This window comes from Anser brachyrhynchus (genome assembly GCF_964034855.1).
Source record: "Anser brachyrhynchus genome assembly, chromosome: 3".
Classification (NCBI taxonomy): domain Eukaryota; kingdom Metazoa; phylum Chordata; class Aves; order Anseriformes; family Anatidae; genus Anser; species Anser brachyrhynchus.
This window is the reverse complement of record NC_137696.1, coordinates 400,155-423,434: the sequence shown is the minus strand read 5'-3', so window position 1 is coordinate 423,434 and position 23,280 is coordinate 400,155. Positions and strand designations below refer to the sequence as shown.

General features: G+C 50.5%; 1 long non-coding RNA gene across 1 annotated transcript; it reads left to right on the top strand.

The window, feature by feature from the left end:
• Positions 1-535: 535 nt before the first annotated feature.
• LOC308192747 lies at positions 536-21,701 on the top strand. Its single transcript, XR_013949103.1, has 9 exons — positions 536-2,250; positions 2,827-2,977; positions 3,221-5,626; positions 5,926-5,994; positions 6,069-6,142; positions 9,208-9,299; positions 10,872-11,087; positions 11,536-16,068; positions 16,680-21,701. It is a non-coding gene; the product is annotated as an uncharacterized lncRNA (long non-coding RNA).
• Positions 21,702-23,280: the final 1,579 nt, after the last annotated feature.

Genomic DNA, 23,280 nt, shown 5'->3' with positions numbered 1-23,280 from the left:
TGTTTAAAAAAAAAAATTAAAAATCTAAATAAATAAATAAATAGCGTTTTCTTTTGCCAAAGGAGGCTCGCTTTAGGAATTGAATATAGCAAGTATCTGCCCTGTTATCGTCATGTATGAAATAGCATGAGTATCTCCTGGGCTGGTTAACGTAATGTTTGGCCCCTGTGGGGAAGGTTGTTACTGAAAAATGATGCTTTCCGGAACGAACCATGTTACCTTCTGACCGAGGAAAGTACAGTTCAGGCAGCATAGACTAAATCCGTTCTCTTGCGTTCGAGGGGTGCATCGAGAAGCTGGTCTTGGGTTAGAAAATGTGTGAAACTGGCACGTCACAAACTGTAATGCAGAGAGGTCTTTGATAACAAAAGCGTATTTCTGTTGGTGAGTTACTGGAAGGCTGCAAGAAGTCTTGCCTCAAAAGACTCTTCTGAAATGAATTCTGTTGCCATCCCGATTTTTTTTCCTCTACGGGCACATTCTTGGGACTTGCTTCTGCAATGTCGAGAGTTATTCAGGGTTGGTTTTTGATACCCAGCGTAGAGAAGGAGTTAGCTTACATTCAGGTGCTGCGGTTTCTGCACGTGTCTTATAACGTAGGTTCCCTGCTTAACTTGCAATTTATGAGGTTCCTACCAATGAGCACTTTCCTGTCCATGCCGAACGCAGCTGAGTTGCAGGCTACCATTAAACATCAAATGTTTGATATAGATTGCTAATAGCAAATCGCAACTGTTAAGAATATATGCTAAAAAAAAATTAGCACAGAAAGTAGAAGCTCTAGGCTGTGAGTGGTCTGTCCCATACTGATACTGCATGTTTGCACCGAGGCAGAATGATTGCTTTCACTCGCTTGTGGAGCGATGAGTCTAGGCTCTCACTGCTAGTATTTTTAGCAAGACTGATTGAGCATTTCTCTAACATATGAGCAAGTGTTTGAGGAGCAAGTGATGGGTATGGGCACTTAGAAAGAGACTGCCAAAGGGCAGCTTCCTATTTTATAACTGAATTTTGTGAGCGTTGGTCCTCGTTTCATACTGAAGGGGAGTAGGCTCTAGTGAAGGGAGTATGTTCACGTGAAAGGAAAAGGCACTAGTCTCCCTCGTCTGGCATTATTACTTCCTTGCTGCTAGCTCTGTTCTTCATAGAAAGCCAGCATGTTTCCTCGTCACATTCTAGTCTGCCTGCCTAGACTTCAGCCTTTGCCTCCTGGGTCTCTTGCCTTGCATAGACAATCTCTCCCCTTCTCCTCTTCTTCTTCATCTCATTTGTAAACCTTTTATCAGGCTGATTCTTACTGGCTTCCCACCCCCCGACCTTTTTCTTTTTTTTCTATTTTTTTTCTATTTCTATTTTTTCCTTTTTTCTATTTTTTTTTTTTACAGACTTAGGATGGCTTGTCTTGTTAGTTACTTTTCTTCCTGCCAGCCCCCAGCCTCAAGTTCTCCGATGCGACTTCAGAGGATCATCTTTGATACCTCCGCATCTGAATAATACGGTTTCTGTCCCATGCTGTAGCTGACGGCAGGACGGACTCTGAGTGCAGAGGAGAGGTTGCTTCCTCCCTAGTTTCCTATTGCGTCCCATACTGGTTTGGGTAAGCAATTTCAGAGGAAATTTGACTTCTCCGTGGAGCAGCGTGCGCCTGACAGCTAGCTGGAGACAGCACACACGGCATTGAGTCAGCGCTCCGAGTGCGGTCCTGAGTTGCAGTAAAGGTAAAACAATTGCAGACTGACAGTTTAGCTTCTAAGGAGCACATACAAATAGCAGGTTTGCCTCTAATGCTTAAAAGGCGAGGTTCCGAGATCGTATTTCACGGACTGCTTCCTATAGATTTCAAGAAATGCAATCGTTCTGAAGCACAGCCGCCCTCTGTTATTGTTTAAAGGGAACAAACTGCCTTGAGACCCGTTACCTGCGAGGGAACCGAGGGCGGAAGTGACGTCAGGGCGTGCCTTCCCTGAGGGCCAAAACGGCTCCGTGATTGGCTGGACCGTGAGGGCGGATGTGGTGTCCTGGCGAGCCGTCATTGAGGGCGGATACGCTTCATGATTGGCTGGGAACCCAGGGCGGAAGCGGCGTCACGGCTAGCCTTAACTCAGGGCGGAAACGCTCCGTGATTGGCTCGGAGGAACCCAGGGCGGAGGTGCCGTGCAGGGCTTGCCGGCACTATGGGCGGAAGCTGTCGGGCCGGGCCGCGCCGGGCTCAGCTCGGGTCGGGCCGCCGCGGCGCGGTGCCGCAACGAGGTTGGTGGTCGGCGCCGCCCCGGGCCGGGCCGGGCCGGGAGGGGGCCAGGCGGCGGGCGGTTGGGGCGCCACGCGGTCGGCGGCTTCTGCGGAAACGGCCCTTGTGCGGGGCGGGGGCGGCGTCGGAGCGGAGCGGACCGGGCGTGCGGCGGGGTCTGCACTGCGCGGGGCTTCGGAGGGCTGGGGGAGAGGGGGGCGAAGCGGCGCGGGGGGGGGGCGGTTGCGTGCGCTTGGCCGACTCCCCTCTGGGGCGGATGGACTGCTCCGTCCCGCGGCATGCTGGGAGCTGTAGTTCTGTGGCGCGCGGCCGGTCTTTCCCCGAGCCGGGGCCGCGGCCGGGGCCGGGCCGTGCGCGCCGGGAGGCGCAGGTTGCCGCTGGCTGCGAGCGCGGCTGCCGGCGGTGAGGCGAGCGAGAGCCTTCGGGGGCGCTTCCCCGGAGCGTCGGGCCGGGAGGGGTGGGGGCTGCGGCGGCCGGGCGCGGGTCCTCGCTGCGCTCGATCGTCGGGCTGCGCCTCGGAGGTTTTCCTCCCCCCGCGCGCTGACGGCCGGCTCTCTCCTTTCCCTGCGGCTCACCAGGGCAGAAGCAGCTCCCCGCCGCTGGGACCCCCGCGGGGTTTGTCGCCGAGCGAAGGTGGCGCGGCAGCTGAAGGGAGGAAAGCTGCAGCTGGCGTGCTGCAGTCGCAGGTTTCCCAGGAGAAAGAGCAGCCCGTCTGTCCCAGCTGTCCGGGTAAGTCGCAGCAACCTTTGGGTGAAACCGAGGCGTGCTCATAAACTTCCTGCAGCCCAGGCTCAAAGGCTTAATCAAATTTGCAGAAGCGCGAACTGCTCGGCGTGGGAAGCGCAAAGGAAAGCCACGTAGTGCCTGCCAAGCTGTAGTAGCTTCTTAGACCTAGAACGAATTGGCCTGTTGAGCTGTGTCTCTTTGTTGCTCAGTCTGTGGTACAAGAGGCTAACCTTTGTCCTGCCTCAGCTTTCAGAGTTGTCCTAGAAATAAACTAGTGCTTGCGGGGCTTTCCAGAACGCTGGTTGTGGTCGGTCAAGACAGACGTGAGAGGTGATTTCTGCCTGTCTGTCTGTCTGTTGGTTATGTCCCGAGAGTTTTGCTTGAACTGTGTGCAACAAAAGAGGCCTTGAGCCCGTACTGAGCAGCGAGAGAAAGCAAAACTCCAGGTAAGCGCTGGCCGTGGCAAAGTTGCTTGGGAATTGAGCGGCTGGGGGCTTTCCAGCAGAACTCGGTACGCAGACAGAAACGTGACCTTCGAGGTCTGCCTTGCGTTGAAGCTGTGGTATTTGACCCATAACTGTATGGAGCTGCTAAATCCTAGAGGGGATGATAGAGACGTCCCTGGTTCAGCCTTTTTTGCCACAGTCATTGCAGAAATGTTGGAAAAGTGAGTATCATCCCTCTCTTTAAATTCATCTTTTAAAGCGTTCTTTCTGCAGACTCCTGTCTGTGGTTAGGTACTTGATTTGCGTGAAACAGAGCCAGACTTTCCTATTAACTAGCGCCCCGATTGAAATTCCCTGTCATCGGAGGACAGGAACTATAAATGGTGCTTGGCAGTTTAAAATCTCTTGGCTTCTATGGAGGCTAACTTGCCAAAGCGAATAGGAAGTAGCCTAAAGTTCGGTAAAGACGCTGAATAGAAAAGGTCCTCTTCTTGACGGGAAAAGAGCTTTGCAGAACACAAGCTCTGTTTCCCGTAGGGCTCCCTACTTACCCACCCGCTCAGCGATTATTGCAGGCTTTGACTGGTCCCCTCAGGTCCAATATCGCACAAGCGTTGTGCCGCAGACGGTACCTTAGCTTACTTTCCATCTCGTGCTGCGTTACTTATACCCACAGAAGACTTACTTCAGCGTCAAATAAACCCCGTGCGAAGCGTCCCTGACTCATGCCAGTGGGACCATCCTGTTGTGGCTGGTAAAATCCAGGAACAGGACGATGCTTGGAAGAATGTAACCTGTGGAGGAGCAGGCAACAGTCTCCTGTTAGGCAACAGGTTTTCGAGACTGGTTTTCCCACCGCCCTGTGCGTTTTGAAGGAGGCAGTCCCTAAGCTGATGCAATCCAACTGCATCTAAGCTGTAGGTTGGTACTTCCATAAGCTATAAAGGAACTTAACGTGTTGGGTTTTTTTGTTTGTTTGTTTGTTTTTTAATCGAGGCTCGTGTGCGTGCGTTTGGCTTGTCCCGATGGCTGGTGTAGATGATCACTCACATGCCCCAAAGCTCCTTGTGCTGATGTTGGATCTGCCCCTTGGCAAAGGACTGCATCCCGTGTGTTCAGCTTTTCTTCCTTACCGTCTCGTATGTATGTATGTATTTATTTACTTTTCTGAAAGAAAGGGTGGATTTTTCATGGGTCTCTCTGTGAGCGTATCGAACCAGGCTGTTCAGATGGCTGTCGACGAAGGGGATTTTGTTGGCTCTTTTAGATAGCTATTCCTACCAAAGATTGCATCGGTTACAAAAGGTTGTAGTAACCTCGCAGTCTCTACGTTCTGTAGCGTCTGTAGCAAAATAAACTGGCAGATGAATAAATGAGCAGGTACAAATACACGTGACTCTACAGCTGAGATTAAATAACGTGCTGTTTCTTCTGTGTTTTGTCTTTCAAAGCGCATTGTTGCCGAGCGCCTGAGCTTTTTGCTCGTGTTACCGAGGCAAGGAATGGCTGTGCTTCTTCCCCCCTCATCCCTCTCTTTTTTTTTCTCCTCCTCTCCCTTGATGACAGGGACTCAAAATGTTTTCCTCGGATGTCCACGTGAAAATTTAAAAAAAAAAAAAAAAAAAGGCGACGGTGAACACTGACAGAATTGGGTGACTTTTTTAAGGCAGAGGGCAAAGAACGTGGAAATTTCTAGTATGTTAGTGTCACTCTGTTAACAGAACCAACGTACACGCCGCTTGCTGTCCCTGGTTTTTTGGTTTGGTTTTCCTTTCAGTAGTCTCCCCAAAGGCTCCACAAAGGACACCTTGTGTATCTTTTCTGTTCTTCCAGGATTCATTTGTCAGGAAAGACAACCATGAAATCCAAGGGCTGTGGACAACCATCTACCAGATGGTTGTTGCAGTTGCCTTTGGTCACGTCATTCGTCCTTTTAGCTCGCCCTTTCCTTTACCTTGAGTGGAATTTTTCTTGCCGCGCTGTTTGCAGTGGTAACATTGCTGCCGAGGTGTTTTTTGACTAAAAATGATCTTAACTGTAGTAGTGAATTCACAGATTGTGGCTTTGTGTAATGACTCCCATGATCGCAACTTTTTTTTTTTCCTTTGTCACAGATAGGAGAAAAGCTCTTTCCAGAGAGATGGAGAAGGAATTAATTATACCTCTGCCTCATTCTGTGAGACCGGAAGACAGTGAGTGACTAACTGTAAGCTGCGATTCTCAGGAGTTGCATAGCTAAGAGTCTCGGGTTCCTTCTCTGCCTGACCCCTAGGGCCTTAGGCATGGGAAATCTTAGGCTTAATGTTTTTCCCTATGAAATACTGTCACGTTAAGGGGCATAGCTGAGTAACTGTTACAGTTGTGGTCGGATTCAGGGTACTGACCTATCATGGTCACGGATTCACCTAAATAATGTAGCACGCCCTTGGTCTAGTCACGTTTAATGAGAACTGTCACGGCTGGGAACAATGCAATGAAGGGCAGTGTTCAAATGTTACCCCACAGAGTCCCAGTGCGGAGGGTGGCAGGGGGAAGAGAGGCTCAGCCCGTCGACTGATCCCAGAAGTCAGGAAGGTATCCTTCGTGATGGTATCTTCCCTAACATCCCCTTTCACTTCAGACAGTTTACATTATTTTCTCTCCTTTAGGTGGGGCTTGAGTGACTCTCGTCAGGCATACCTTGGTTATGATTGGTGAAAAGTTTTCTTGCTTTTGTTTAAAGGTAAGGGGTCTGAGAAATTCATAGCACGCCCTCAGTGAGGGGTGGTCGTCCCTTGGAGGCACGGACCTTTTGGGATGGAGGTGTGTTTTGGTATTATGATGATACTAGAATGAGCAAAAGTTCCCTAGAGTACAGTGTTTTGTGAAAAACATGACAGGTCGTTGGCTCAGGGTAGCAAAGGTGCAGCTTATCAGTGTGTCTCAGCTTATCAGTGGGTCTCAGTGTGCACGAGAGCATCGGATCCCCATCTGGTTGCAGAGCCTATCCGTGGTGTTTCCACTCCGCTTTACGCTCCCTCCCCTTCCTTGGAGTCAGCACACCGAGTTCCCCTAGTGCGATAGCACGTAAAGTTGGAGGCCTAGGGAACGCTTAGGTAGCGCAGCTGCCCTCCACCCTGAAAGCTTCGATGCTGTACGCTTTCTTTAAAAGGTGAATATGAGTTTAATTTGCCTAGTTACTTCAGGCAATTACTCTGCAACTACCCAAAGCAGCGACAGTGAGAAGCCCGCTTCCAGCATCCGCTCCCCACGCAGGGACGGACAGACGGACGCTGCTCTTTGCCTTGCCCGCCAGGGGAAGGGGAGAACGACCGGGCAGGGAGCCCCACCGCAGCCCCCCTCCCCGGAGTCCTGCACAGCAGTTTAATAAAGTTTGCTTTCCGGCCCGTGCCGCCTTTGGTGGTTGCCATCCCAGGAAGTGGCTTTCGCCGTCTGTGTGTGGGTGCAGGTTCCGTAGCGGGGTGGGTATGGAGGGGGGGTGGCCCCGTGTCTGTCGGCCGGAGTGCGGGGCCAGCCCTGCCAGGTGGGGGGGCAGCTGCCTATTGTGGGACGGGGAGGGCAGCTCGCTGCTGTCTTTGCTCCCTGGGGTGGGGAGACTGCTCTGTGGGGTGGGGGCTGCTTGCAGAGGCGCAAGTGGGGAGGGGGCTGGGGGTTCCCGGCAGGACCCCCAGGGCAGGCGATGGCGTTGTGGAGGCCGGGTCCCGGGGGATTGCCGGCTGGGGCAAGGAAAGCCCAGGCGGGGGTGGCATGGGGTGGCAGGCACAGGTCTGCGGGTGCTGGGCTGCCGGTGGGGAAGCCTGGGGCTGGCTCCCTGGTGTCTGCTGTGTCAAGCCGCCAGGAGCACCATTCCCCCAGCAAGCCGGGAGTTGTGGTCGTTGGGCTCAGAGCATCCCGTTGCCCGCGTTGGGTTCGTTGTTATTATCTCCCTGCCTTTTTTGTCCCGATAAAAAATGTACTGTTACAGCTTGCCGCCGCTCAGCTTCCCAGCCGTGAGCGGCACGTTGCTCAAGGCAGACCCTTCCTCCCTGAGGCGGCGCGGGGTGCAAATTTCTGCTGTTTTCGTTTGTGCTTTCTCTGGGAAAATGGTCTGGGAAGCCGTCCCTGCTGCCCTCAGGACGCATCCTGCCGGCGAGAAGCGGGTATTGCAGGCGGCGGGGCCACGCATGCGCGGTGGTGCCTTTGGATGCCCCCTTCCGCCACCTGCTGGTGAAAATCCGGTACTGCAGGCGCCTTGGGTCAGCGCATACGCTGTGGTGCCCCCTGGCGCTCTCTGCGCCACTTGGTGGCCAAAAGTGGGTACTGCAGGCGCCTCGGGGCAGCGCATACGCTGTGGCGCCCTCTGCCGCCGCCTGGTGGCGAAAAGTGGGTACTGCAGGCGCCCCGGGGCCGCGCATGCGCGGTGGCGCCCCCTGGCGCCCTCTGCCGCCGCCTGGTGGCCAAAAGTGGGTACTGCAGGCGCCCCGGGGCCGCGCATGCGCGGTGGCGCCCCCGGGCGCCCTCTGCCGCCGCCTGGTGGCGAAAAGTGGGTACTGCAGGCGCCCCGGGGCCGCGCATGCGCGGTGGCGCCCCCGGGCGCCCTCTGCCGCCGCCTGGTGGCCAAAAGTGGGTACTGCAGGCGCCCCGGGGCCGCGCATGCGCGGTGGCGCCCCCTGGCGCCCTCTGCCGCCTCCTGGTGGCGAAAAGTGGGTACTGCAGGCGCCCCGGGGCCGCGCATGCGCGGTGGCGCCCCCTGGCGCCCTCTGCCGCCGCCTGGTGGCCAAAAGTGGGTACTGCAGGCGCCGCGGCGCCGCGCATGCGCGGTGGCGCCCCCTGGCGCCCTCTGCCGCCGCCTGGTGGCCAAAAGTGGGTACTGCAGGCGCCCCGGGGCCGCGCATGCGCGGTGGCGTCCCCGGGCGCCCTCTGCCGCCGCCTGGTGGCCAAAAGTGGGTACTGCAGGCGCCCCGGGGCCGCGCATGCGCGGTGGCGCCCCCGGGCGCCCTCTGCCGCCTCCTGGTGGCGAAAAGTGGGTACTGCAGGCGCCCCGGGGCCGCGCATGCGCGGTGGCGCCCCCTGGCGCCCTCTGCCGCCTCTAGTGGCGAAAAGTGGGTACTGCAGGCGCCCCGGGGCCGCGCATGCGCGGTGGCGCCCCCGGGCGCCCTCTGCCGCCGCCTGGTGGCGAAAAGTGGGTACTGCAGGCGCCCCGGGGCCGCGCATGCGCGGTGGCGCCCCCTGGCGCCCTCTGCCGCCGCCTGGTGGCGAAAAGTGGGTACTGCAGGCGCCCCGGGGCCGCGCATGCGCGGTGGCGCCCCCTGGCGCCCTCTGCCGCCGCCTGGTGGCGAAAAGTGGGTACTGCAGGCGCCACGGGGCCGCGCATGCGCGGTGGCGCCCCCGGGCGCCCTCTGCCGCCGCCTGGTGGCGAAAAGTGGGTACTGCAGGCGCCTCGGGGCCACGAGTGATGTTACTACATCATTTACTACATTTTTTCCTGCGAGTGATGTTACTACATTGATTTTGGTTTTGGGGTGTAATCTGTTATGCTGCTAGATTTTTCTTCCTGTGCAGAAGAAAAGTTGAGCTAATTCCAGTTAGCTTCAGTAACTTGCTTTCTCATATTGTCATTTCAATATTCAAAGCTGAAGCAAAAGCATTGGTATTGTTGCTTCTAGAGAGACGCCAGTTCTCCGGTCTGCACTCTGCATGCTGTTCAGATAAGCTAGAAAAAAATAAAGGAAAAGAAAAACAGCTGCTGCTTCTCCTGCTCTCTTTCTGCTTTCTACTTTCTTGTGCTTTGCCCCTCCCCTTTCCCAGGTGATTGGCTTTGGGTTCCAGGCAGGGCCTAATGGTAATTGAGTCACAGGCATCCCATCAGAGAGCTCATTCTGCCTGGGCTGCAGTTTGGGGTAAGTGCTTTGTTTTTGCTTCAGTCAGTTGCAGGGGTCTTTAGGTGGGTCAGAGTCTACGGACTGATGCGTTTCCAAGTAGAGATAGGTACGTCCTTCTTTGTGAGGTAACAACTAGTAGGATCCTTGCTGATCCTGGCTGGAATAATAATAATGCACAACACAGAAATCATATGAGAGATTTGGGGTCAGAATGGGAAAGTACTCGTGGATGAATCCCAAGGACCTGGTATCCCAAGGTCTCTTGAAAGTTCATTTTGTGATTAAAGCCTGGCAAGATACACAGAAAAAGCTCCAGAAGGTGGGGGTTGTAGTGAACAGTCACTGTGGGGGGCCCTCCTGCGGGAGGCCCTGGAGGTGTATATCGGGAGGGGAGATGAGAAGGAAAAGCAGAGAGCGAAACTAATGGTATTGACAGTGTAGCAGGTAGTGAGGCAGAGGGTTGGAGAGAGAGGAAGAAAATCATCTGGGGGAGTCAGGGCCAGGATGGAAAGGAGAGGAAGAGAGATGAAGGAATAGCAGGCAAGGAAAGACAGGCTTTGAAGTGTGGCCAGGCTGGCCGTTTCAAATAGGAATATCCAGAGTGGAAGAAGGAGGAGAGAAGGAAAATGGGAAAGTACAGGCTGGAGAAAGATAGAAGTGTTAAAAAGGGTTATTGAAGGTGTTAAAGGTGGGGTATGTAGTGTTTGACAGAGCTGTTTGAAGTTGAATGAGCAGGGAAAGAGGATGAAGGCATTATCTAAGTAACAGTCTAGAAGTTTTGGTATATTTGCTGTGATGTTTGGTCAGTTTCCCAAGTATGGGGGGGGGGGGGGGGGGGGGCAGCCTGCTCCACCCCCCCTCTCCCCCCCCAAACCTTGGTATGTGAACCCAATACACTGGGGCAGCTAGATCATTACTGGCTTGTAAAGTATCAGGGATTAAATTAACTAATGAAACCCTAAAAGTGATGGGGGTAGAAGGGGCTGGGATAACAGCCCCACTTTTGGGGGATACCAGGCTGAGAGTAGGGGATAAAATGATTACTGGGCAATTACTGTATGTACCAAAGGCAGGGACTAACTTGTAGGGAAGGGATTTGATGATGAAATTGGGCATTCAAATAGCAAATTGTTAGACTGGAATAACAGTGTTATTAATGGAGTGCTCTCAGGCCCTGAGAGCAAAGATCTATTCACCTCTGACTGGAAAGACCCTGAAATGGGGGCGGAAGCAACAATACAGATGGACAGTTTTACCTCAGGGGTTTACAGGGCCACCAATTTATTTGGGCAAGTTCTAGAACAGATTTTGGAGCAATTACAACCTCCCGAGGAGGTATTACTGTTACAAATATGTAGATGATCATTTATTGTCAGGACAGGAGAAAAGAGTTGTGAAGGAAGCTACTGACAAGCTATTCGGCTCGGGAGTATTGAAAAAGAAATTACAATATGTAGAAGGAGAAGTCAGGTATTTAAGGCATCTAATGTCTGAGGGAAAACAAAGAATAAATCCAGAGAGGATTCAGGGAATTGTTGAAAACTAAGAAAGAATTAAAAAGTTTTGAGAGATTTTTTTTTTTTTTTTAAGGAATCAGGCACCACGAAGTCTGAGGGAAAATGGATACTCCCTGATGGGAGAGAAATGCTGAATAAAGCACCAATGAGGCAAATATTAACTGTTTTACATCAAGAGAGTCACTGGGAGGTGCAAGCAATGTGTGATGTTGTGCTAAGAAAGTATGTCTGTGTAGGAGTATACACTGTAGCGAAGCAAATATGCAGAGGATGTACCGTATGTCAAAAGGTAAATAAAAAGGTCATCCGTAACCCATCTAGAGGGGGACGGGAGCCAGGGATTTGACCTTTCCAAAGCATACAGGTAGACTTTACCGAGTTACCTAAAGTAGGGAGACTAAAGTACTTGTTTGTCCTAGTTGACCGGATGGGTGTAAGCTTTCCCCTCGGTATCTGCCACTGCGAACACGGTGGCTAAGGTATCACTGGAGCAAATAGTCCCTAGATATGGGATAGTTGAAAACATTGATTCAGGTCACGGAAGTCATCTCGCTTCACGAGTACTGCAAGGGCTAATGCAGGCCTTAGAGATTCAATGGAATTTTCACACCCCCTGGCACCCCTCCTCTTCTGGGAAGGTAGAGTGAATGAACCAGACATTAAAGAAGCAATTAACTAAGTTAGTGTTAGAAACCCAACTTCCTTGGGTAGAATGATTACCTTTAGCACTCCTCCAGGTTCAAACAGCACCAAGAAACGATATAGGAATTTCACCGTATGAGATGCTGTTCGGATTCCCCTATCTGGGCAGAAGGGATGAGATACCACAATTCAAAACAAGAGAAGTTTCCTAAGAACTGTATTCTGGGGTTGTCCTCTTCTTTGTCATCTCTCAGGACCCGTGGGTTGTTGGCTCAAACCCCACCTTTGGAATTCCCCATTCTCCACCATCAACCAGGAAATTGGGTCCTGATTCGGACCTGGAAAGAATCAAAACTCCAGCCTGAATGGGAAGGACTATTCCAAGTACTACTAACCACTGAAACAGCCGTAAGAACTGCACAAAAAGGCTGGACTCACTATACTCGAGTGAAGGCATCCGTCGACCCTAGTACCTGGGAAGCTGTTCCTACAGAAGACTTGTTGGAAGTTGAAATCGAAGAGAAAAATCTTGTAGTGGACTGTGAGCAGGATAAAAGCTTACAGTTGTAAACTAACCTTTTATTTTCACAGGTAACTAATGAGTGTGACTTGTGATTGAGAGAAAGGACTGGCCTATAGCGAATCAAAGTGCTCCCAAGGGGTTTTTGTTCTAGTAGTAGGGTACATATATCTTACTCTTTGTATTGGTAATTATTTGGAAACCTAAGGGTTAAAAATAATGACCGGGAAAAATCAACTATTAATTTTGTTTCTAGTGACTGTAGGCCTCAGAGAAGGCCTTGGTCAATTGGCAACTTGGAAAAGGCATGACCAGATAATAGTAAGATGGGATACCCCGTCAAAATAGGGGTGAATGTGACAGAGGGTTATGTACCACAATCTGTCATGTTTGATGCTTGTGAGGTGTTAGCTTGTGGAGATTTAAATGCCCAATGACAACTGAGCAGAGAGAACAAGTAACTGGGAGACACCCAACAGCCAGATTGAGAGCAGCTGTATGGAAACGATCCTCTATTGCCATCAGAGAAAGGGAGAAACTCAAGGAGAAAACAGGAGAGAAAACAGGAGGCTCTCTTTGAAATGTGGCAGTTCAAACATTTGAGATTGAAACAGGGTATGGGGATGTGAATGCCTGGATAGAATGGGTCAAATATGCTGTCCAGAGTCTCAACCGTAGCACTTGCTATGCTTGTGCCTCGGGACGACGGATTGCCCGGATAGTGCCCTTCCCATTGGGGTGGACCAGGGATTCCCAGGGGATGCGATGTATGATTGCATTGTACCAAGAAAAGACTGCCTGGGGAAATGAGGCCTGTAAGTCTCTCTCTTTGCTGTTCCCTTCCTTGCGTGATAGCAATATCAGGGTTCCCCCTGCATTCTCTACAGCTACAGGTGACCATGCAGCTTGCCTCTCACGGCAGGGTGTGAGCGCTACCCGGCATCTGGGAGAATTTGCCTTGTGCACAAGGACCTTGAATGCTACCAAGGACCTGATGGGAAACTGCTCAAGACTTGAGATCCCCAGGGCAGATCTGTGGTGGTACTGCAGAGGGAAGATCTTATGGTCCACCCTACCATCTAATTGGGGAGGCACTTTTGCACTTGTTCAATTAGCTATACCCTTCACCCTGGCATTTGAAAGAGAAACATCACAAATACACAGAAGAAGTAAAAGAGGCTCAGGAATGTCATTTGATGATAGAGTGTACATAGATTCTGTTGGGGTGCCTAGAGGAGTTCCCGATGAACAGAAAGCCAGGAATCACATTGCTGCAGGGTTTGAGTCGCTGTTCTGGTGGGTAACAATCAATAAGAGTATTTATTATAGTCAGCAGATATTCATAAATCATACAAGGGATGTGATAAGAGAAATCGCTGAACAACTAGATGCCACCAGCAAAATGGCTTGGGAAAACAGAATAGCATTAGATATGTTGATCGCGGAGAAAGGAGGTGTGTGTGTGTGTGTGTGATACTGAGCAACCATTGTTGCACTTTTATACCCAACAATACTGCCCCAGATGGCACAGTAACTAGAGCGTTGCAAGGGCTTCCCGCCCTTGCCAGTGAATTGGCAGAGTAATTAGGAACCGGCCCTTCCTTCGCGGGATGTTCGGAATCTTGGTTTGGTAAATGGAAAGGGATCCTAGCGTCTGTATCTGTGTCCTTGATCGTAGTATCAGGAGTTTTGACGGCCCTTGGTTGTTGCATTATCCCCTGTGTAAAAGGACTAGTACAGCGGCTCACTGAAACTGCACTATCGAAAGAAATGACCGTGGAGCCACCACCTTACTCACGTAAGGCGATGATATTAGAGGGGATGGAAAGCAAAGAAGGTGAAGAAGAGGAAGAGATCTACCAAATTACACCGCAGAGAAAAGTTTTGCAAAAATCAACAATTTATAAAGAAGAAAAGGGGGGAATTGTGGGAATAAAAATGTTGTTTTTGCAGAGTTACGTTGTTTAGAGGGAAGGAATGCGGTGTTGAGATAGGCTCGCAGTGATAAGAAAGCTTAACGGACAACCTTGTAAAATGCAGACAACCGGACCCCTCAGAGCAGCTAGGTGAAAATCACGGCGTCAAGTCAGATAAGTGAAGAAACATTACCGCTTCAAACAGTAAAAAAGTCAAAAGAAATTTGAAATTGAACAGGCCGGCAACTGAAGGCCACGTAGTGTCTGTGAAGCGTCGGATAGGTTGTGAACCTGGAATACCCAGTCAGTGGGGAAACACGGGAGGGTCCCGGTCGTCGAGAAAGAAAGTACATAAACCGTACTGTGTGACTAGTAGGCGCGCTCCTGCTTGTGGGACGCGTGCCATTGCGATCGCGAATAAATTACTACTTCACTGAGATCCTCGCCTGAGCCTAAGCTACTGGCTACGGAGTGTTTCTCACACTCCCTGCGCGTAATCCTGGCTACAATATACCGTGTTATCGAAGGTGCCTTTTAAACAACATTGATAGAAACTCAGGGGGCGATAGTACTGACCCTGGGTGTGGAATTATCCACGCAGGGAATAATCCACGCTGCACCAAATATGGTAGCCACAGGAACGCTAATATACATAGCGCGTGCCAGATGCGACGTGAGAATCCTGCACCTGGATGGCCTGTCCCAAATGGCGAGAGGTGGTACTGGCTACGTGGCAATAAAGCCAGGAAGGTGTTGCCCCTGGGATGGAAGGGAGCTTGCACCCTGGAGGCAATAATTCCAAACGTGACTATTATTGAAGACCCACAAAGCCAAAGCCCCCTTGAGACCACACGCAGGATTAAGCGGACTCCAGACAATTCTCTAGTAAAATTCTCTAGTATTTCACAGCTTTGCAAGGTGGTTTTTACCTCGGTGAGGGGTGGGTGAATTAGAAAAAGCTATTGTAAATATCTCCGCTATAACTGAAGAACTAGAAAATAAGTTTGATAAGTTTGCAAAAATAGTACCGTAGAATCGAATAGTATTCGATTCATTAATAACCTCATAAGGAGGAGCGTGCACTGTAATTAATGCTAGTTGCTGTATAGATGTAGATCAAACGGGACGAATTTGACTGATATTTGGGGGGAAAAAAAGGTATACTGGGGGGCGTGGGGGGGGAAAGATCCTACATAGAGTAGCTCAAGATGACAGTTCCTGGGCATTTAGAAACATGTGGGAGAAACTAACTTCGTGGTTACCTGAACAGAATTGGCTCAAACAACTATTTGTTGGTATTGTAAAAATAATGGCGTTGTACGCCTCCCATCCCCCGTGACATCCGAAGAAGACTATTACGCCTTAACGTTGGAGAAACTCAAGAGCGCGGTACGTGAAGAGGTGCAAAAACAACAGTAGGAGTAAGGAAAGGAGAGGAGGGAACTGTGAGAAACTAAGTTGTGTTTTTGCAGTAGAGAACTAATTTTCTGTATTCCGAGGTAGTTGTGCAGTCATAATGAGGAGAAACACCACGTGGGTAAGCGGACAGTAGGCGGCCTCACTGTTCCGAAATAAGGCAGAAGCTTGAGGAAAAACAGGTTGAGCAGCGTGGGCACGGTAAAACAAAGATCACAGGTTCCTGAAACATAAGAAAGGGAAAAAAAAAAAAAGGAAATAAGAAGGGAGAAATTAAAGGGTTGAAAAAGAAGTAAGATTGTACATACATGGTACATACAGGGGAGGGGATCAGGTGTCGGGGAACAGGGACTAAAAGTTGATGCTGTGCTTACTGCAATGCGCTCCTGATCGGCAGGACGCCCGCCACTGCAACCGCGAATAAAATAGCCTCACAGAAGATCGCGTGTCAAGAAAATTATTTGAGATGTTTCTCGCAGACAGACTTGACGAGAGAGGACCAAGAACACCCGCGCCTTCTTTAAAAAAAAATAAACAAACAAACAAAAAAAAAGGCAGCACAGAGGCAGCCTCAGGGTCGCCTTCCCACAGGGAAGCGGCGCCGTGATTGGCTGGACCGCGAGGGCGGATGTGGCGTCACGGCTAGCCTTAACTCAGGGCGGAAACGCTCCGTGATTGGCTCGGAGGAACCCAGGGCGGAGGTGCCGTGCAGGGCTTGCCGGCACTATGGGCGGAAGCTGTCGGGCCGGGCCGCCGCGGCGCGGTGCCGCAACGAGGTTGGTGGTCGGCGCCGCCCCGGGCCGGGCCGGGCCGGGAGGGGGCGAAGCGGCGGGCGGTTGGGGCGCCACGCGGTCGGCGGCTTCTGCGGAAACGGCCCTTGTGCGGGGCGGGGGCGGCGCCGGAGCGGAGCGGAGCGGGCGTGCGGCGGGGTCTGCACTGCGCGGGGCTTCGGAGGGCTGGGGGAGAGGGGGGCGAAGCGGCGCGGGGGGGGGGGGCGGGCGGGCGCAGAGAGGGCGGCGGGGGGGGGGGGGGGGCGGCTGCGTGCGCTTGGCCGACTCCCCTCTGGGGCGGATGGACTGCTCCGTCCCGCGGCATGCTGGGAGCTGTAGTTCTGTGGCGCGCGGCCGGTCTTTCCCCGAGCCGGGGCCGGGGCCGGGCCGTGCGCGCCGGGAGGCGCAGGTTGCCGCTGGCTGCGAGCGCGGCTGCCGGCGGTGAGGCGAGCGAGAGCCTTCGGGGGCGCTTCCCCGGAGCGTCGGGCCGGGAGGGGTGGGGGCTGCGGCGGCCGGGCGCGGGTCCTCGCTGCGCTCGATCGTCGGGCTGCGCCTCGGAGGTTTTCCTCCCCCCGCGCGCTGACGGCCGGCTCTCTCCTTTCCCTGCGGCTCACCAGGGCAGAAGCAGCTCCCCGCCGCTGGGACCCCCGCGGGGTTTGTCGCCGAGCGAAGGTGGCGCGGCAGCTGAAGGGAGGAAAGCTGCAGCTGGCGTGCTGCAGTCGCAGGTTTCCCAGGAGAAAGAGCAGCCCGTCTGTCCCAGCTGTCCGGGTAAGTCGCAGCGACCTCCGGGTGAAATCCAGGCGTGAAGGGGATTTTGGTGGCTCTCTTAGACGGCTAGCCCTACCAAAGGTCGCATCGGTTACAAAAGGTAGTAGTAACCTTGCAGTTTGTGTGTTCTGTAACGTCTGTAGCACAATAAACTGGCAGGTGAAGGAATGAGCGGGTACAAATACACGTGACTCTACAGCTGAGATTAAATAACGTGCAGGTTCTTCTGCGTTTTGTCTTTCAAAGCACGTTGTTTGACTCGGTGGTCCTTAACGATGATCCTCGGTGGTCCCTTCCAACTCAGGATATTCTATGATTCTGTTGTTGCCGAGCGCCTGAGCTTTTTGCTCACATTACTGAAGAAAGGAATGGCTGTGCTTCTTCCCCACCCCCCTCTCTTTTTCTTTTTTTTTCCTCTCCTCTCCTCCCTCGATGACGGGGACTCGAAATGTTTTTCTCAGATGTCCATGTGGAAATTTTTAAAAAAAAAAAAAAGAAGCTGATGGTGAACACTGACAGAATTGGGTGACACTTTCAAGGTAGAGGGCAAAGAACGTGGAAATTTCTAGTACGTTAGTGTTACTCTGTTAGCAAAACCGACGTACACGCCGCTTGCTGTTCCTAGTTTTTTGGTTTGGCCTGGTTTTCCTTTCAGAAGTCTCCCCGAAGGCCTTTGTGGACAAAACTTTGTCCCGCTTCAGCTTTAAGAATTATCCTAGAAACAATGAACAAGTGCTTGCAGGGCTTTATGGAACGCTAGTTGCGGTCAGTCAAGAACGACTTGGGAGGCAATTCCTTTCGTGGAATTGTAGAGTGATCGAGAGATCAAGGCCAGCGTTGTGAAGAAATAGTGCCAGGTTATAGTCACAGGTGACTGCCTTCTGAAGGGAACAGAGGCTCCCATCTGCAGACCAGACCATCTTTACTGAGAGCTTTTCTACCTGCCTGGGGCTTGGATCAGGGACGTTGCTAGCGAGCTTACGAGCTTAGTTCAAACTTCAGATTATTCCCTACTCCTGCTCTTTCACGTGGGTACCAACAAAGTTGCAGCAAGAAGTCTGCGTTCAATCAAAATAAATTTCAGGGCCCTGGGAAGATAGCTAAAGGATTCAGAAGCACGGGTTATCGTCTAGCATTTTGGGATATATTAAACACAGCGTAGCCAGCTGGTCAAAAGAGGTGATTCTCCCACTGTATTTAGCGTTGGCGAAGCCTCTCCTTCAATATTGTGTGCGATTCTGGGCTCTACAATATAAAAAGAACGTTAAGATCCCTGAAAGCGTACAGAGGAGGGCAACAAAGCCGGTAAAAGGACTGGAAGGCACGCCCTGTGTGGACGCTACGGTACTTCTGCTAGCTCCTCGGAATTGTATATAGTCATGAGTAACACTCCTGATTCTAAATACATAGTCTTTCCCTGCATATAAGCCGAACGCTATTCTACAATCGTTTGCTTCTTCCGGCAGTGGATTCTGTCTTTCAGTGATTTATGGGTACTTTACATGTCCTGGATATTGCTTTCCAGATACCTGGAGCTTGCTAGCTTTTCTGTCTCCCAGACGTGTGGCTGATAGTGGTCTAGTCTTGTGAGCTGTGCTGCCGTGAAGTCTGTCACCTGTTGATGCTGAAGGTACTTTTCTAGAAAGAGGAAGGTGGTAGGTACAGTTTCACACCAGGACATCAACAAAATCACGTACTCTTTTTATCATCTCCAGACGTGTTTCCTTCGGTGGCTTCTGGACTTTGGTCCATATTGTAGGCCCCGAGAAGGAAGGAGGAGGTTGGCTTTTCATAACCACAGTTTCTTCCAGCTGTTTCAGATGGATTTCATGGTTGATTCTAGTTGAAATGACTGCCTCAGGAAAAAAAACAATAAAAATGATAGAAACTGTTCCAAAAGTTTGGCGATCCCTGTTTCTCTTGGCTGAAACTGTTTTTATTCTACTGTGACCTTTTTAAGATAGGCAAAAATAAAATTCTGTGTAGCATCCAAGATGCAAATGAACCTTCAGTTTATGAGATAGCAAGGCTAACTTTGAGTTTTGATTAGACTGGTGATGTTTCTTGTTGCCTTTCCTAGGCCTTTTCCAAAAGCTTAAACGTGTAAGTTGCTCTTCGACGCTGATGAGCATTGGGGTGATGTTTTCATAGGATTATGTGCAGTACCGAGGCCTGATTTCCCCTTTTGCCTCTGCATTTCTTCACGTTTATCTGCTTTGAATTGTGCTTGCTATTTGGTTGCATAGCGGCTGCAAAGGAATCACAGGCTGGTTGAGGTCGGAAGGACCTCCAGAGGTCACCCGGTCCAACACCCCTGCTCAAGCAGAGCCACCCAGATCTGGTTTTCCAGGACCACGTCCAGACAGGTTTTGAAACCTCACAAAGACCGTGACTCCACGACCTCCCTGGGCAGCCTACGCTAGTGCTCAGTCACCCTCACAGCGAAAAAGTATTTACTGATGTTCAGGAAACCACAGGAGGGGAACATCCTATGTTTCGGCCTGTGTCTGTTGCCTCCTTTTTTGTTCCTTGGGTACCAGTTAGAAAAGTCTGGCTTTGTCTTCCTTCCACCCTCCCTTCGTGTATTTACAGACATCGATGAGATCCCCTCCAAGCCTCCTCTTCTCCAGGCCGAACGGTCCCAGCTCTCCCAGCCTGTCCTCATAGGAAAGGTGCTTCAGTCCCTTACCGTCCTCGTGGCCCTCCGTTGGACTCTTCGCAGTGTGTCCAGGTCCCTCCTGTACTGGGAGGCCCAGGCCCAGCACTCCAGGTGCGGCCTCACCGTTCCTGAGCAGAGGCGGAGGATCGCCTTTCTTGACCTGCTGGCAATACTTTGCCTAATGCCACCCAGGATACCCTCAGCTGCTTTTGCAGCAAAGGCACATTGCTGTTTCGTGTTCAAGTTGGCGTCCACCAGGAAACTTAGCTCCTTTTCCGAGAAGTTCCTTTCTGGGAAAAAGTGCGATATCAGCGCTTTTCACTTTGTCCTACTGCAATAAATTTGTATCAGCTATAAAGCTTTTCATCTTGTAACCCCACGTCTCAGACGATTACAAATATGGTGAACAGCAAAAGTAAAGGTGAAATCTTACTGCGACCCTTCCTCTACCATGGAACGTGGTTACTCCCATTCTTTCTTTTGTCTTCTGTCTTCCAAAACACGCTTGAAATACTCAGGTACCTTTTTAAAATGAACTCTTATCTCCTCGCGTGTGTCACTTTTTTTCGAAGAACACGAAAATACGCTCTACTTTATAAAGTATGACCTCGCTTTAAAAAGCTGTTTTAACGCTCCTTAATTAAGTCTTCTTAATCAAGTGTCCGCTAGTTCTTTTCTTACCTCCTGTTATTTTCCTTAACGTGGGAATTCCTGCTCTGGCAATTTCTGTAGGACGCTTCTGAAATAGAAGTCCGGGCCTATTAGTCACATTTCAAGTCATCTGCCCTACAGACAATTTCAAGAGAGTTAAAAATGAAAACGTAGCTTATCCGTGAGCTACTTGAGAACTCCTTAGTGAAATGCTGCGTGAGCCTTTTGACTTGTTACTTCTGCTTCTGTTTCAAAACTTGTTCTGTATCGTTTCAGTTTGAGACAGGTTCTTTGATATCCACGCCAAGAAGAAAACCTTTCTTCCGTAGGAACCCTTCAGTGTGCACAGGGAGAGGCGTGGAGAGAGCAGCTATTCTGCAAGCTGTTACTCAGGCCGCTTTTGGCTTCCAGCGCTGTTTGTACATTCCCGTGTTGTTTTGCAATCTTTTCTCTTTTCGTTAGTTGTCTAATTAAACTTTTTCAGAGGATGCCTCCTTGTTTTCAGTTTTCTCCTAAATCTCTCCTGAGATTTAGCCGTCCTTGTATTCTTTTGCTCTTTGTCAAGTCTCTTTGATACAAGCTGTGTGCAGCTTTGATACGAGCTTGTTTGTCCCCTATGACCTGGATGATCTTGCTGAATCTCCGTGATGCCTTGAAAAGGGCTGTGCTCGGGGACCGTGGCAGCATTTTGGTATCTGATACAGATTTTCCTGTTCTGGCATACAGTGAATTTCTTTGATATGTCTATTAGGACCGTACCTGTTTTCCTGCTTTGAGTAAAGAGTTGGAAGATGAAAGGTTAGCGTTCGTTTCCTCCCACATGGGCTGTAACCTTTGTCTGCGTGTCTTGTGGTTGTGTTTTGTTTGTTTGTTTGTTTTGGCAGGCCCTCCAGCAGAGCAGCAGGGTGAAAGGTCTCGAGCTGGTGGCAGGACCCTGGCAGCTCTGCAGCCTGAGCAGGTGAGAGAACAGTATGTGCTCACTCTTTAAGGTTGGGAACACGTGGCAAGCCTTAAAATACAGGTTTATAACACAAATGGGTCCTGGAAAAAATCAGCTGGCTCCAAGCATCCAGGGAGTCAAGACAGCGAGAAGATGTGTCAGTAGAAATGAGCTGAAGTGAGCCAGATGTCAAACACCACGGACTTCATATAAGGATGCAGTTCAGAAACTTTTCTCTTTCAGAGAGCGGAGATTGATTATCGTCTTGCTGACTTGTTACCTGATCAGAGAGAAGAAATTCTCTTGGCAAACGAGAAGGACTTAGAAGAAGCTGAAAATAAAGGTAATATTATGGGTCCTTTCATGGTACTCCTGTTGTCATGAGCTTTTCTGGGCCTCAAAGGAAATGAGCAGAACTAGAATATTCCGTCACCTGCAATTGGATATTACGGCTGTCACAGGTTAGTGAGCCCAGGACTTTGAGAGCTTGTCAGTGGAAACAGCTGCAGCTTCCATAATTACATGAGAGATGTCTTCATCAGAGAAGACAGAGAGGCCTTTGAAAGCAGCAACCCACGGCATTGTTTAAAAAAAAAAAAAAAATCTAAATAAATAAATAAATAGCGTTTTCTTTTGCCAAAGGAGGCTCGCTTTAGGAATTGAATATAGCAAGTATCTGCCCTGTTATCGTCATGTATGAAATAGCATGAGTATCTCCTGGGCTGGTTAACGTAATGTTTGGCCCCTGTGGGGAAGGTTGTTACTGAAAAATGATGCTTTCCGGAACGAACCATATTACCTTCTGACTGAGGAAAGTACAGTTCAGGCAGCATAGACTAAATCCGTTCTCTTGCGTTCGAGGGGTGCATCGAGAAGCTGGTCTTGGGTTAGAAAATGTGTGAAACTGGCACGTCGCAAACTGTAATGCAGAGAGATCTTTGATAACAAAAGTGTATTTCTGTTGGTGAGTTACTGGAAGGCTGCAAGAAGTCTTGCCTCAAAAGACTCTTCTGAAATGAATTCTGTTGCCATCCCAATTTTTTTTTTTCTACGGGCACATTCTTGGGACTTGCTTCTGCAATGTCGAGAGTTATTCAGGGTTGGTTTTTGATACCCAGCGTAGAGAAGGAGTTAGCTTACGTTCAGGTGCTGCGGTTTCTGCACGTGTCTTATAACGTAGGTTCCCTGCTTAACTTGCAATTTATGAGGTTCCTACCAATGAGCACTTTCCTGTCCATGCCGAACGCAGCTGAGTTGCAGGCTACCATTAAACATCAAATGTTTGATATAGATTGCTAATAGCAAATCGCAACTGTTAAGAATATATGCTAAAAAAAAATTAGCACAGAAAGTAGAAGCTCTAGGCTGTGAGTGGTCTGTCCCATACTGATACTGCATGTTTGCACCGAGGCAGAATGATTGCTTTCACTCGCTTGTGGAGCGATGAGTCTAGGCTCTCACTGCTAGTATTTTTAGCAAGACTGATTGAGCATTTCTCTAACATATGAGCAAGTGTTTGAGGAGCAAGTGATGGGTATGGGCACTTAGAAAGAGACTGCCAAAGGGCAGCTTCCTATTTTATAACTGAATTTTGTGAGCGTTGGTCCTCGTTTCATACTGAAGGGGAGTATGCTCTAGTGAAGGGAGTATGTTCACGTGAAAGGAAAAGGCACTAGTCTCCCTCGTCTGGCATTATTACTTCCTTGCTGCTAGCTCTCTTCTTCATAGAAAGCCAGCATGTTTCCTCGTCACATTCTAGTCTGCCTGCCTAGACTTCAGCCTTTGCCTCCTGGGTCTCTTGCCTTGCATAGACAATCTCTCCCCTTCTCCTCTTCTTCTTCATCTCATTTGTAAACCTTTTATCAGGCTGATTCTTACTGGCTTCCCACCCCCCGACCTTTTTCTTTTTTTTCTATTTTTTTTCTATTTCTATTTTTTCCTTTTTTCTATTTTTTTTTTTTACAGACTTAGGATGGCTTGTCTTGTTAGTTACTTTTCTTCCTGCCAGCCCCCAGCCTCAAGTTCTCCGATGCGACTTCAGAGGATCATCTTTGATACCTCCGCATCTGAATAATACGGTTTCTGTCCCATGCTGTAGCTGACGGCAGGACGGACTCTGAGTGCAGAGGAGAGGTTGCTTCCTCCCTGGTTTCCTATTGCGTCCCATACTGGTTTGGGTAAGCAATTTCAGAGGAAATTT